Below are 12,925 nucleotides of genomic sequence, written 5' to 3'. Positions count from 1 at the left end.
ATATATATATATATATATATATATATATATATATATATATATATATATATATATATATATATATATATATGAATGAATGAAACTCAACACAAATGATGGTAATAAAATAAAATTGTGAATGTTGTTATTTACGTACTTCATATTGTTCGTCAGAGTAGCCCCGCTCACGGGTCGTGTGGCGGATGGACTCGCAAACGTAGTATCCAAAGAAATCATTCCTTTGTTCCTGCCACAACCACTTTACAAGAAATAGAGGTCAATCAAACTGATAAGCAAGAATGCCAAATGGTATTGATGAAACTAGCGCTTGAATCAATAGGAGATGCGCGGAACATGCTACTATAGTACTTACTTTCGGGTGTCTAAATTGCAGCTTCTTCGGGAGTCCTGGAGCTTTTTTGGTGATTTTTTTCCAAACCCTGCCAGACAAAGAAAACAATTACTTGATATATCAGGAAATGAACAAAGTTGCTGATATGGTTGATAATGATCGATTTAACTTACTTCTCGAGCATTTGAGTCATGTCCGCATAGTCCTGGGGATCTTTTCGTCTTGAGTCTAAAACGGTTACTAGTCCTTGCTCAAGATTAATCTCTAGGAGAATATAGTGGAAACTGCACACGCATGCATAACTCATCAGTTACATTACTATAACCTTGACTAATATATAAGGGAAACCGAATACGCACAAGACAGTAACACTCACTTGAAGTTGTAAGGAAAGAGTATTATATCTTTGTTTTCATTTATTACCAACGATCGTAGCAAGTTGGCCTCGGTATCTGCAGCATGAAATTTAACCTCAGTTGCATCTATGAGATATGTGTTAATGAACCCAATATCACCGACTTGTCTTTTCTTCAATTCGGCGATCTTCAATCTGCATAATATAGTGAGGATAATTATAAATACATGCAATGAAAGAGCTGAGCTATATAGAGAGACTTAATGACAGAAGTAGTACTATTTAGAGACAGTAGCAGGTGACTGTTGCTTTATCGAGGGCCAATTGATTGAAAAACTGAAAGAACTCCTCAAATGGAACAGGCAACAGTTCAATTCCAACGAGGTCATGCTCCTTTTTAACTCTCACATACAAAGTACTCCTCCCCCCAGACTCTCTGCAGATTTTCAAGTACCAATCATGCAATCTTCGCATCATCGTTGATAGACATCTTTCATCTTTGACGAGAGGCTTCCCGTACTCGTATCTTTGTATCTGCACCTCCATGAAATCATAATGTACATCGTCGGGTAGGTAATCGCCAAGATTGCTATAACCGGGCACCATCCTCGGATCATTAGCGACGATGTCGCTAGGCACCTTGAGCGGGGGGCACGATTGCTTCACTTGTTCGCCGAGCTGGGCAATTTGTTTCCCAGCTCATCGTTCTTTCGGCCTTTGATCACTGACAGTACTTCCCGACCGCTCCGCTTCGGCAAATTCCTTTCCAATAATGCGCTCATAGTTTCCTTTCGGCGGAGACTTGGGTGGTTTTGTCAGGCAGCCAGAGTGCGCTTCGCTTTCACCGGATCTACCTTCTCCTCTGGAGGTGGATGTTTCTTTGCTTTCACCCCTTCAAAGAAGTTCCTCACTTCTTCTCGCGTGATCCCGGCGTTCTCCTCCGGGGTCCTCTCGTATGGTAACTTCTCTGGAGTCTTCAGAGAAGAACCGAATCTGTATGTCCTCCCGCCTCTAGCTGTACTGCAAGACGCCGACAGAGCAAACGAAGCAGTTGTCTTCTTTACTTGCTTACGAAGCGGAGGAGAAGTACTACAACGCACCGGAGCAGCCGGAGTGGCAGCAGGTCTCTTCCGCCCTTGCTGACCAGGCGGAGAAGGAGGAGGCTGGCTGCTCGGGCGCGCCGGTGCAGGCGGAGAAGGAGGCGGAGTGCCGCCACACACCGGAGAAGGAGCCGGCCGAGTGCCCTGATCGTCACTCGCCGGAGGAGGAGGCGGTGGAGGAGGCGGAGTGCCCTAACTCGCCGGAGGAGGAGGAGGAGGCGGAGGCGTCCAGTTCGGAAGATTGATGAGCTCCTTCCGCCATAGGCACGGAGTCTTCAGAGCAGAACCCAGCCAAGTCTCCCCTTCACCGATAGGGTGGTCAAGCTGGAGGTCCTCAAATCCCTCCGTTATTTCATCCACCATCATCCTAGCATATCCTTCTGGAATCGGCCGGCAGTGAAAATTTGCGCTGGGTTCAGTAGGAAAAACAGAGCCAAGAGCCGCCTTGACCTTCATATTAATCCATTGCGTCATAAGGTGGCAATTTTGAGACTCCATGATAGCATCCACGGGATAGCTGGAAGGAGCCGTCAAGACATACTCCGGCTAAAGCAGCTCGGTGGAAGCCACGCTGCTTCTCCGTTGAGATGGCGGGGTAGCTTCGGGGGAAGCTTCGGTAGTTCGTTTGCTGCGATTTGCTTCTCGTTCCTCTATCGCTTGTACCCTTGCTTGCAGCGCCTGCATTTGGGTGTGCTGCACTTTTTGGAACCGCTTGCGTTCGGAAACCCAACCTTCCACGTAATGGAGCCTGGCGTGCCTTATGTCCATCCAGGGTGCTCAGGATTCCCGAGGGCCATTGTGAGCTCGTCATTCTCTCTGTGTGGAACAAACGTCCCTTGCTGCGCTGCTTCGATATACTGCTGAAGCTTCTTGACTGGTATGTCCATTTGATCGTTCGTCCAAATGCACTTCCCTGATATAGGGTCCAAGGTTCTGCCAGCCCCGAAGAACCAAGTCCGGCAATGGTTTGTCCAGTTAATTGTCTCTGGTTCGATCCCTTTATCAACCAGATCATTCTCAGTCTTGGCCCACTTAGGCTGGGCTACGAGGTAGCCACCTGACCCCGTGCGATGGTGATGCTTCTGAAGGAAATATGCCCTAGAGGCAATAATAAAGTTATTATTTATTTCCTTATAATCATGATAAATGTTTATTATTCATGCTAGAATTGTATTAACCGGAAACATAATACATGTGTGAATACATAGACAAACAAAGTGTCACTAGTATGCCTCTACTTGACTAGCTCGTTAATCAAAGATGGTTATGTTTCCTAACCATGAACAATGAGTTGTTATTTGATTAACGAGGTCACATCATTAGTTGAATGATCTGATTGACATGACCCATTCCATTAGCTTAGCACCCGATCATTTAGTATGTTGCTATTGCTTTCTTCATGACTTATACATGTTCCTATAACTATGAGATTATGCAACTCCCGTTTGCCGGAGGAACACTTTGGGTGCTACCAAACGACACAACGTAACTGGGTGATTATAAAGGAGCATTACAGGTGTCTCCAAAGGTAGATGTTGGGTTGGCGTATTTCGAGATTAGGATTTGTCACTTCGATTGTCGGAGAGGTATCTCTGGGCCCTCTCGGTAATGCACATTACATAAGCCTTGCAAGCATTGCAACTAATGAGTAAGTTGCGAGATGATGTATTACAGAACGAGTAAAGAGACTTGCCGGTAACAAGATTGAACTAGGTATTGGATACCAACGATCGAATCTCGGGCAAGTAACATACCGATGACAAAGGGAACAACGTATGTTGTTATGCGGTCTGACCGATAAAGATCTTTGTAGAATATGTAGGAGCCAATATGGGCATCCAGGTCCCGCTATTGGTTATTGACCGGAGACGTGTCTCGGTCATGTCTACATTGTTCTCGAACCCGTAGGGTCCGCACGCTTAAGGTTACGATGACAGTTATATTATGAGTTTATGCATTTTGATGTACCGAAGGTTGTTCGGAGTCCCGGATGTGATCACGGACATGACGAGGAGTCTCGAAATGGTCGAGACGTAAAGATTGATATATTGGAAGCCTATGTTTGGATATCGGAAGTGTTCCGGGTGAAATCGGGATTTTACCGGAGTACCGGGAGGTTACCGGAACCCCCCGGGAACCATATGGGCCTAGATGGGCTTTAGTGGAAAGGAGAAAGGGGCAGCCCAAGGTGGCCGCGCGCCTCCCCCCTCCCCCTAGTCCTATTAGGACTAGGAGAGGTGGCCGGCCCCCCTTCTCTCTCTTTCCCCCTCGGGGAATCCTAGTCCAACTAGGATTGGGGGGGGGGGGGAGTCCTACTACCGGAAGGAGAAGGACTCCTCCTGCGCCCTCCTCCTGGCCGGCGCCCCCTCCCCCTTGGCTCCTTTATATACTGAGGTAGAGGCACCCCAGAAACACACAAGTTGATCCACGTGATCTATTCCTTAGCCGTGTGCGGTGCCCCCAGCCACCATATTCCTCGATAATACTGTAGCGGAGTTTAGGCGAAGCCCTGCTGCTGTAGTGCATCAAGATCGTCACCACGCCGTCGTGCTGACGGAATTCTTCCCCGACACTTTGCTGGATCGGAGTCCGGGGATCGTCATCGAGCTGAACGTGTGCTCGAACTCGGAGGTGCCGTAGTTTCGGTGCTTGATCGGTTGGATCACGAAGACGTACGACTACTTCCTCTATGTTGTGTCAATGCTTCCGCAGTCGGTCTGCATGGGTACGTAGACAGCACTCTCGCCTCTCGTTGCAATGCATCACATGATCTTGCGTGTGCGTAGGAAATTTTTTGAAATTACTACGAAACCCAACAGTGGCATCCGAGCCTAGGTTATATATGTTGATGTTATATGCACGAGTAGAACACAAGTGAGTTATGGGCGATATAAGTCATACTGCCTACCAGCATGTCATAGTTTGGTTCGGCGGCATTGTTGGACGAGATGACCCGGACCAACCTTACGCGTACGCTTACGCGAGACCGGTTCCCCCGACGTTCTTTGCACACAGGTGGCTTGCGGGCGAGTGTCTCTCCAACTTTAGTTGAACCAAGTATGGCTACGCCCGGTCCTTGCGAAGGTTAAAACGGAGTCTATTTGACAAACTATCGTTGTGGTTTTGATGCGTAGGTGAGATTGGTTCTTGCTTAAGCCCGTAGCAGCCATGTAAAACTTGCAACAACAAAGTAGAGGACGTCTAACTTGTTTTTGCAGGGCATGTTGTGATGTGATATGGTCAAGACATGATGCTGAATTTTATTGTATGAGATGATCATGTTTTGTAATCGAGTTATCAGCAACTGGCAGGAGCCTTATGGTTGTCGTTTTATTGTATGCAATGAAATCACGATGTAATGCTTTACTTTATTACTAAGCGGTAGTGATAGTCGTGGAAGCATAAACTTGGCGAGACGACAATGATGCTACGATGGAGATCAAGGTGTCACGCCGGTGACGATGGTGATCACGACGGTGCTTCGGAGATGGAGATCACAAGCACAAGATGATGATGGCCATATCATATCACTTATATTGATTGCATGTGATGTTTATCCTTTTATGCATCTTATCTTGCTTTGATTGACGGTAGCATTATAAGATGATCTCTCACTAAATTATCAAGAAGTGTTCTCCCTGAGTATGCACCGTTGCGAAAGTTCTTCGTGCTGAGACACCACATGATGATCAGGTGTGATAGGTTCTACGTTCAAATACAACGGGTGCAAAACAGTTGCACACGCGGAATACTCATGTTATACTTGACCAGCCAAGCATATACAGATATGGCCTCGGAACACGGAGACCGAAAGGTCGAGCGTGAATCATATAGTAGATATGATCAACATAACGATGTTCACCATTGAAAACTACTCCATCTCACGTGATGATCGGTTATGGTTTAGTTGATTTGGATCACGTAATCACTTAGAGGATAAGAGGGATGTCTATCTAAGTGGGAGTTCTTTAATTAATTTGATTAACTGAACTTAAATTTATCATGAAACTTAGTACCTGATTAGTATCTTGCTTGTTTATGTTTGATTGTAGATAGATGGCTCGTGCTGTTGTTCCGTTGAATTTTAATGTGTTCCTTGAGAAAGCAAAGTTGAAAGATGATGGTAGCAATTACACGGACTGGGTCCGTAACTTGAGGATTATCCTCATTGCTGCACAGAAGAATTACGTCCTGGAAGCGCCGCTGGGTGCCAGGCCTACTGCAGGAGCAACGCTGGATGTTATGAACGTCTGGTAGAGCAAAGCTGATGACTACTCGATAGTTCAGTGTGCCATGCTTTACGGCTTAGAATCGGGACTTCAACGACGTTTTGAACGTCATGGAGCATATGAGATGTTCCAAGAGTTGAAGTTAATATTTCAAGCAAATGCCCGGATTGAGAGATATGAAGTCTCCAATAAGTTCTATAGCTGCAAGATGGAGGAGAACAGTTATGTCAGTGAGCATATACTCAAAATGTCTGGGTATATAATCACTTGATTCAATTGGAAGTTAATCTTCCAGATGATTGCGTCATTGACAGAATTCTTCAATCACTGCCACCAAGCTACAAGAGCTTCATGATGAACTATAATATGCAAGGGATGAACAACACTATTCCTGAGCTCTTCGCAATGCTGAAAGCTGCGGAGGTAGAAATCAAGAAGGAGCATCAAGTGTTGATGGTCAACAAGACCACTAGTTTCAAGAAAAAGGGCAAAGGGAAGAAGAAGGGGAACTTCAAAAAGAACGGCAAGCAAGTTGCTACTTAAGAGAAGAAACCCAAACCTGGACCTAAGCCTGAAACTGAGTGCTTCTATTGCAAGCAGACTGGTCACTGGAAGCGGAACTGCCCCAAGTATTTGGCGGATAAGAAGGATGGCAAGGTGAACAAAGGTATATGTGATATACATGTTATTGATGTGTACCTTACTAATGCTCGCAGTAGCACCTGGGTATTTGATACTGGTTCTGTTGCTAATATTTGCAACTCGAAACAGGGACTACGGATCAAGCGAAGATTGGTTAAGGACGAGGTGACGATGCGCATGGGAAACGGTTCCAAAGTCGATGTGATCGCAGTCGGCACACTACCTCTACATCTACCTCCGGGATTAGTATTAGACCTAAATAATTGTTATTTGGTGCCAGCGTTAAGCATGAACATTATATCTGGATCTTGTTTGATGCGAGACGGTTATTCATTTAAATCAGAGAATAATGGTTGTTCTATTTATATGAGTAATATCTTTTATGGTCATGCACCCTTGAAGAGTGGTCTATTCTTGTTGAATCTCGATAGTAGTAACACACATATTCATAATGTTGAAGCCAAAAGATGCAGAGTTGATAATGAGAGTGTAACTTATTTGTGGCACTGCCGTTTAGGTCATATCGGTGTAAAGCGCATGAAGAAACTCCATTCTGATGGACTTTTGGAACCACTTGATTATGAATCACTTGGTACTTGCGAACCGTGCCTTATGGGCAAGATGACCAAAACACCGTTCTCCGGTACTATGGAGAGAGCAAAAGATTTGTTGGAAATCATACATACAGATGTATGTGGTCCTTTGAATATTGAGGCTCGTGGCGGATATCGTTATTTTCTCACCTTCGAAGATGATTTAAGCAGATATGAGTATATCTACTTAATGAAACATAAGTCTGAAACATTTGAAAGGTTCAAGGAATTTCAGAGTGAAGTTGAAAATCATTGTAACAAGAAAATAAAGTTTCTACGATCTGATCGTGGAGGAGAATATTTGAGTTACGAGTTTGGTGTACATTTGAAAAATTGTGGAATAGTTTCACAACTCACGCCACCCGGAACACCACAGCGTTATGGTGTGTCTGAACGTCGTAATCGTACTTTACTAGATATGGTGCGATCTATGATGTCTCTTACTGATTTACCGCTATCATCTTGGGGATACGCTCTAGAGACGGCCGCATTCACGTTAAATAGGGCACCATCAAAATCCATTGAGACGACGCCTTATGAACTGTGGTTTGGCAAGAAACCAAAGTTGTCGTTTCTGAAAGTTTGGGGCTGCGATGCTTATGTGAAAAAGCTTCAACCTCATAAGCTCGAACCCAAATCGGAGAAATGTGTCTTCATAGGATATCCAAAGGAAACTATTGGTTACACCTTCTATCATAGATCCGAAGGCAAGACTTTTGTTGCTAAATTCGGAAACTTTCTAGAGAAGGAGTTTCTCTCGAAATAAGTGAGTGGGAGGAAAGTAGAACTTGACGAGGTAACTGTACCTTCTCCCTTATTGGAAAGTAGTACATCATAGAAAACTGTTTCAATGACACCTACACCAGTTAGTGAGGAAGCTAATGATAATGATCATGAAACTTCAGATCAAGATACTACTGAACCTCGTAGATCAACCAGAGTGAGATCCGCACCAGAGTGGTACGGTAATCCTGTTCTGGAAGTCATGCTACTAGATCATGATGAACCTACGAACTATGAAGAAGCGATGGTGAGCCCAGATTCCACAAAATGGCTTGAAGCCATGAAATCTGAGATGGGATCCATGTATGAGAACAAAGTATGGACTTTGGTTGACTTGCCCGATGATCGGAAAGCAATTGAGAATAAATGGATCTTCAAGAAGAAGACTGACGCTGACGGTAATGTTACTGTCTACAAAGCTCGACTTGTCGCAAATGGTTTTCGACAAGTTCAAGGGGTTGACTACGATGAGACCTTCTCATCCGTAGCGATGCTTAAGTCTGTCCGAATCATGTTAGCAATTGCCGCATTTTATGATTATGAAATTTGGCAGATGGATGTCAAAACTGCATTCCTGAATGGATTTCTGGAAGAAGAGTTGTATAGGATGCAACCAGAAGGTTTTGTCGATCCAAAGGGAGCTAACAAAGTGTGCAAGCTCCAGCGATCCATTTATGGACTGGTGCAAGCCTCTCGGAGTTGGAATAAACGCCTTGATAGTGTGATCAAAGCATTTGGTTTTATACAGACTTTCGGAGAAGCCTGTATTTACAAGAAAGTGAGTGGGAGCTCTGTAGCATTTCTGATATTATATGTGGATGACATATTACTGATTGGAATTGATATAGAATTTCTGGATAGCATAAAGGGATACTTGAATAAGAGTTTTTCAATGAAAGACCTCGGTGAAGCTGCTTACATATTAGGCATAAAGATCTATAAAGATAGATCAAAACGCTTAATTGGACTTTCAAAAACAACATACCTTGACAAAATTTTGAAGAAGTTCAAAATGGATCAAGCAAAGAAAGGATTCTTGCCTGTGTTACAAGGTGTGAAATTGAGTAAGAATCAATGCCCGACCACTGCAGAAGATAGAGAGAATATAAAAGATGTTCCCTATGCATCAGCGATAGGATCTATCATGTATGCAATGCTGTGTACCAGACCCGATGTGTGCCTTGCTATAAGTCTAGCAGGGAGGTACCAAAGTAATCCAGGAGTGGATCACTGGACAGCGGTCAAGAACATCCTGAAATACCTGAAAAGGACTAAGGATTTGTTTCTCGTATATGGAGGTGACAAAGAGCTCGTCGTAAATGGTTATGTTGATGCAAGCTTTGACACTGATCCGGACGATTCTAAATCGCAAACCGGATACGTGTTTACATTAAACGGTGGAGCTGTCAGTTGGTGCAGTTCTAAACAAAGCGTCGTAGCAGGATCTACATGTGAAGCGGAGTACATAGCTGCTTCAGAAGCAGCGAACGAAGGAGTCTGGATGAAGGAGTTCATATCCGATCTAGGTGTCATACCTAGTGCATCGGGTCCAATGAAAATCTTTTGTGACAATACTGGTGCAATTGCCTTGGCAAAGGAATCCAGATTTCACAAGAGAACCAAGCACATCAAGAGACGCTTCAATTCCATCCGGGATCTAGTCCAGGTGGGAGACATAGAGATTTGCAAGATACATACGGATCTGAATGTTGCAGACCCGTTGACTAAGCCTCTTCCACGAGCAAAACATGATCAGCACCAAGGCTCCGTGGGTGTTAGAATCATTACAGTGTAATCTAGATTATTGACTCTAGTGCAAGTGGGAGACTGAAGGAAATATGCCCTAGAGGCAATAATAAAGTTATTATTTATTTCCTTATAATCATGATAAATGTTTATTATTCATGCTAGAATTGTATTAACCGGAAACATAATACATGTGTGAATACATAGACAAACAAAGTGTCACTAGTATGCCTCTACTTGACTAGCTCGTTAATCAAAGATGGTTATGTTTCCTAACCATGAACAATGAGTTGTTATTTGATTAACGAGGTCACATCATTAGTTGAATGATCTGATTGACATGACCCATTCCATTAGCTTAGCACCCGATCGTTTAGTATGTTGCTATTGCTTTCTTCATGACTTATACATGTTCCTATAACTATGAGATTATGCAACTCCCGTTTGCCGGAGGAACACTTTGGGTGCTACCAAACGTCACAACGTAACTGGGTGATTATAAAGGAGCATTACAGGTGTCTCCAAAGGTAGATGTTGGGTTGGCGTATTTCGAGATTAGGATTTGTCACTCCGATTGTCTGAGAGGCATCTCTGGGCCCTCTCGGTAATGCACATCACATGAGCCTTGCAAGCATTGCAACTAATGAGTTAGTTGCGAGATGATGTATTACAGAACGAGTAAAGAGACTTGCCGGTAACGAGATTGAACTAGGTATTGGATACCGACGATCGAATCTCGGGCAAGTAACATACCGATGACAAAGGGAACAACGTATGTTGTTATGCGGTCTGACCGATAAAGATCTTCGTAGAATATGTAGGAGCCAATATGGGCATCCAGGTCCCGCTATTGGTTATTGACCGGAGACGTGTCTCGGTCATGTCTACATTGTTCTCGATCCCGTAGGGTCCGCACGCTTAAGGTTACGATGACAGTTATATTATGAGTTTATGCATTTTGATGTACCGAAGGTTGTTCGGAGTCCCGGATGTGATCACGGACATGACGAGGAGTCTCGAAATGGTCGAGATGTAAAGATTGATATATTGGAAGCCTATGTTTGGATATCGGAAGTGTTCCGGGTGAAATCGGGATTTTACCGGAGTACCGGGAGGTTACCGGAACTCCCCGGGAACCATATGGGCCTAGTGGGCTTTAGTGGAAAGGAGAAAGGGGCAGCCCAAGGTGGTCGCGCGCCTCCCCCTCCGCCTAGTCCTATTAGGACTAGGAGAGGTGGCCGGCCCCCCTTCTCTCTCTTTCCCCCTCGGGGAATCCTAGTCCAACTAGGATTAGGGGGGGAGTCCTACTCCCGGAAGGAGAAGGACTCCTCCTGCGCCCTCCTCCTGGCCGGCGCCCCCCTCCCCCTTGGCTCCTTTATATACTAAGGTAGAGGCACCCCAGAAACACACAAGTTGATCCACGTGATCTATTCCTTAGCCGTGTGCGGTGCCCCCAGCCACCATATTCCTCGATAATACTGTAGCGGAGTTGAGGCGAAGCCCTGCTGCTGTAGTGCATCAAGATCGTCACCACGCCGTCGTGCTGACGGAATTCTTCCCCGACACTTTGCTGGATCGGAGTCCGGGGATCGTCATCGAGCTGAACGTGTGCTCGAACTCGGAGGTGCCGTAGTTTCGGTGCTTGATCGGTTGGATCGCGAAGACTTACGACTACTTCCTCTACGTTGTGTCAACGCTTCCGCAGTAGGTCTGCGTGGGTACGTAGACAGCACTCTCTCCTCTCGTTGCTATGCATAACATGATCTTGCGTGTGCGTAGGAAATTTTTTGAAATTACTACGAAACCCAACAGCTTCTTCTTCGCAGCGTTTTGCTTGTTTGTCGCCGACATCTTCTTACTCTTTTCTGATGTCTTGTGGGCCACAAATGCGGGCCAGTGATCTCTGATCTTCTCATATCTGCCCTTGAATTCTGATGTCTCTTTATTTTTGACAAACTTATTCAGCCCTTTCTTCCACCTCCTGAATAGTTCTGCCATCTTCTTAAGAGCAAAAGACTTGATTAATTGCTCTTTAACTGGCTTCTCCGGATCATCCTCTGGCGGTAGGGTGAAATTTGACTTCAGCTTAGTCCAAAGATCATTTTTCTGCATATCATTTACATAAGACACCCCAGGCTCTTCTGTAGCCGGCTTTAACCATTGCTGGATGCTGATCGGGATCTTGTCCCTAACCAAAACCCCGCACTGAGCAACAAATGCGCTCTTTGTCCAGAGGGGTTCAATATGTTGGCCGTCGGGCGCGATTGCTATGATCTCAAACTTTTCATCCGAGCTCAACTTTTTCTTCGGGCCTCGTCTCTTTACCGAAGTTGTGTTCGATCCGGAGGGCTAGAAAAAAGAATAAAAACTTAATTAATATGTGTACATACCAAAACAATGAATGCATCAATTAGCTAGTCAGCAGAAGCTTAACTAATATATATACCTGGCCTGACTCGGTTCGGTCACCGGAGACGTCATCACGGTCTCCTTCTTGCACCGGCATTGGGTCACCGGAGCAGTCCTCACGGTCTCCTTGCACCGGCATTAGGTCACCGGAGCCATCATAATCATAACCAGCTGCTTCCAGACCATCGGTGTCGTTGAGAAACAACGAGCAGACGGCATCACTTCCTCGTGCGAGTATGTCCCCCAACAACTCTTCTTGTACTTCGTCTCGGGCGGTGTCCATAGTTTTTACAAATATTTACAACATGGCAATTATTATTCAAACATGACAGATGGATATATTAGTGGCAAACGTAGAAGTAATATTAATTAGTGGCCTCGACGCTGCTTCTCTAGGGTTTGGGGTGGCCTTGACGCTGCTTCTCTATGGTTTGGGGTGGCCTCAACAATGCTTCAAGGATAAAAAAAGAATTGGAAGAATAAAAAAAGAGGAGAAGAAAGAGTAGAGGAGTAAGAACTCCTCTATTCTTTCTTATCCTCTTTTTTTCTTCTTCTTCCTCTTTTTTTAGCGGAAACGAGGGTCGTCGAGGGTCGCCGAGCGGTAGAGGAAACCCTGAATAGAAAGTATCGTGGGTGTGAGATACATGTGGTCGTCGGTGTCGGACACTACATCCACGTCCCACAAGTGACGTGGGCGTCAAAGCCCGCGTCACTTGTGGGACGTGGATGTAGTGTCC

The sequence above is a fragment of the Triticum dicoccoides genome, chromosome 1A (assembly GCF_002162155.2).
Source record: "Triticum dicoccoides isolate Atlit2015 ecotype Zavitan chromosome 1A, WEW_v2.0, whole genome shotgun sequence".
In the NCBI taxonomy this organism is placed as follows: Eukaryota; Viridiplantae; Streptophyta; class Magnoliopsida; order Poales; family Poaceae; genus Triticum; species Triticum dicoccoides.
The sequence above is the reverse complement of the archived record's forward strand: the minus strand, read 5'-3'. Positions refer to the sequence as shown.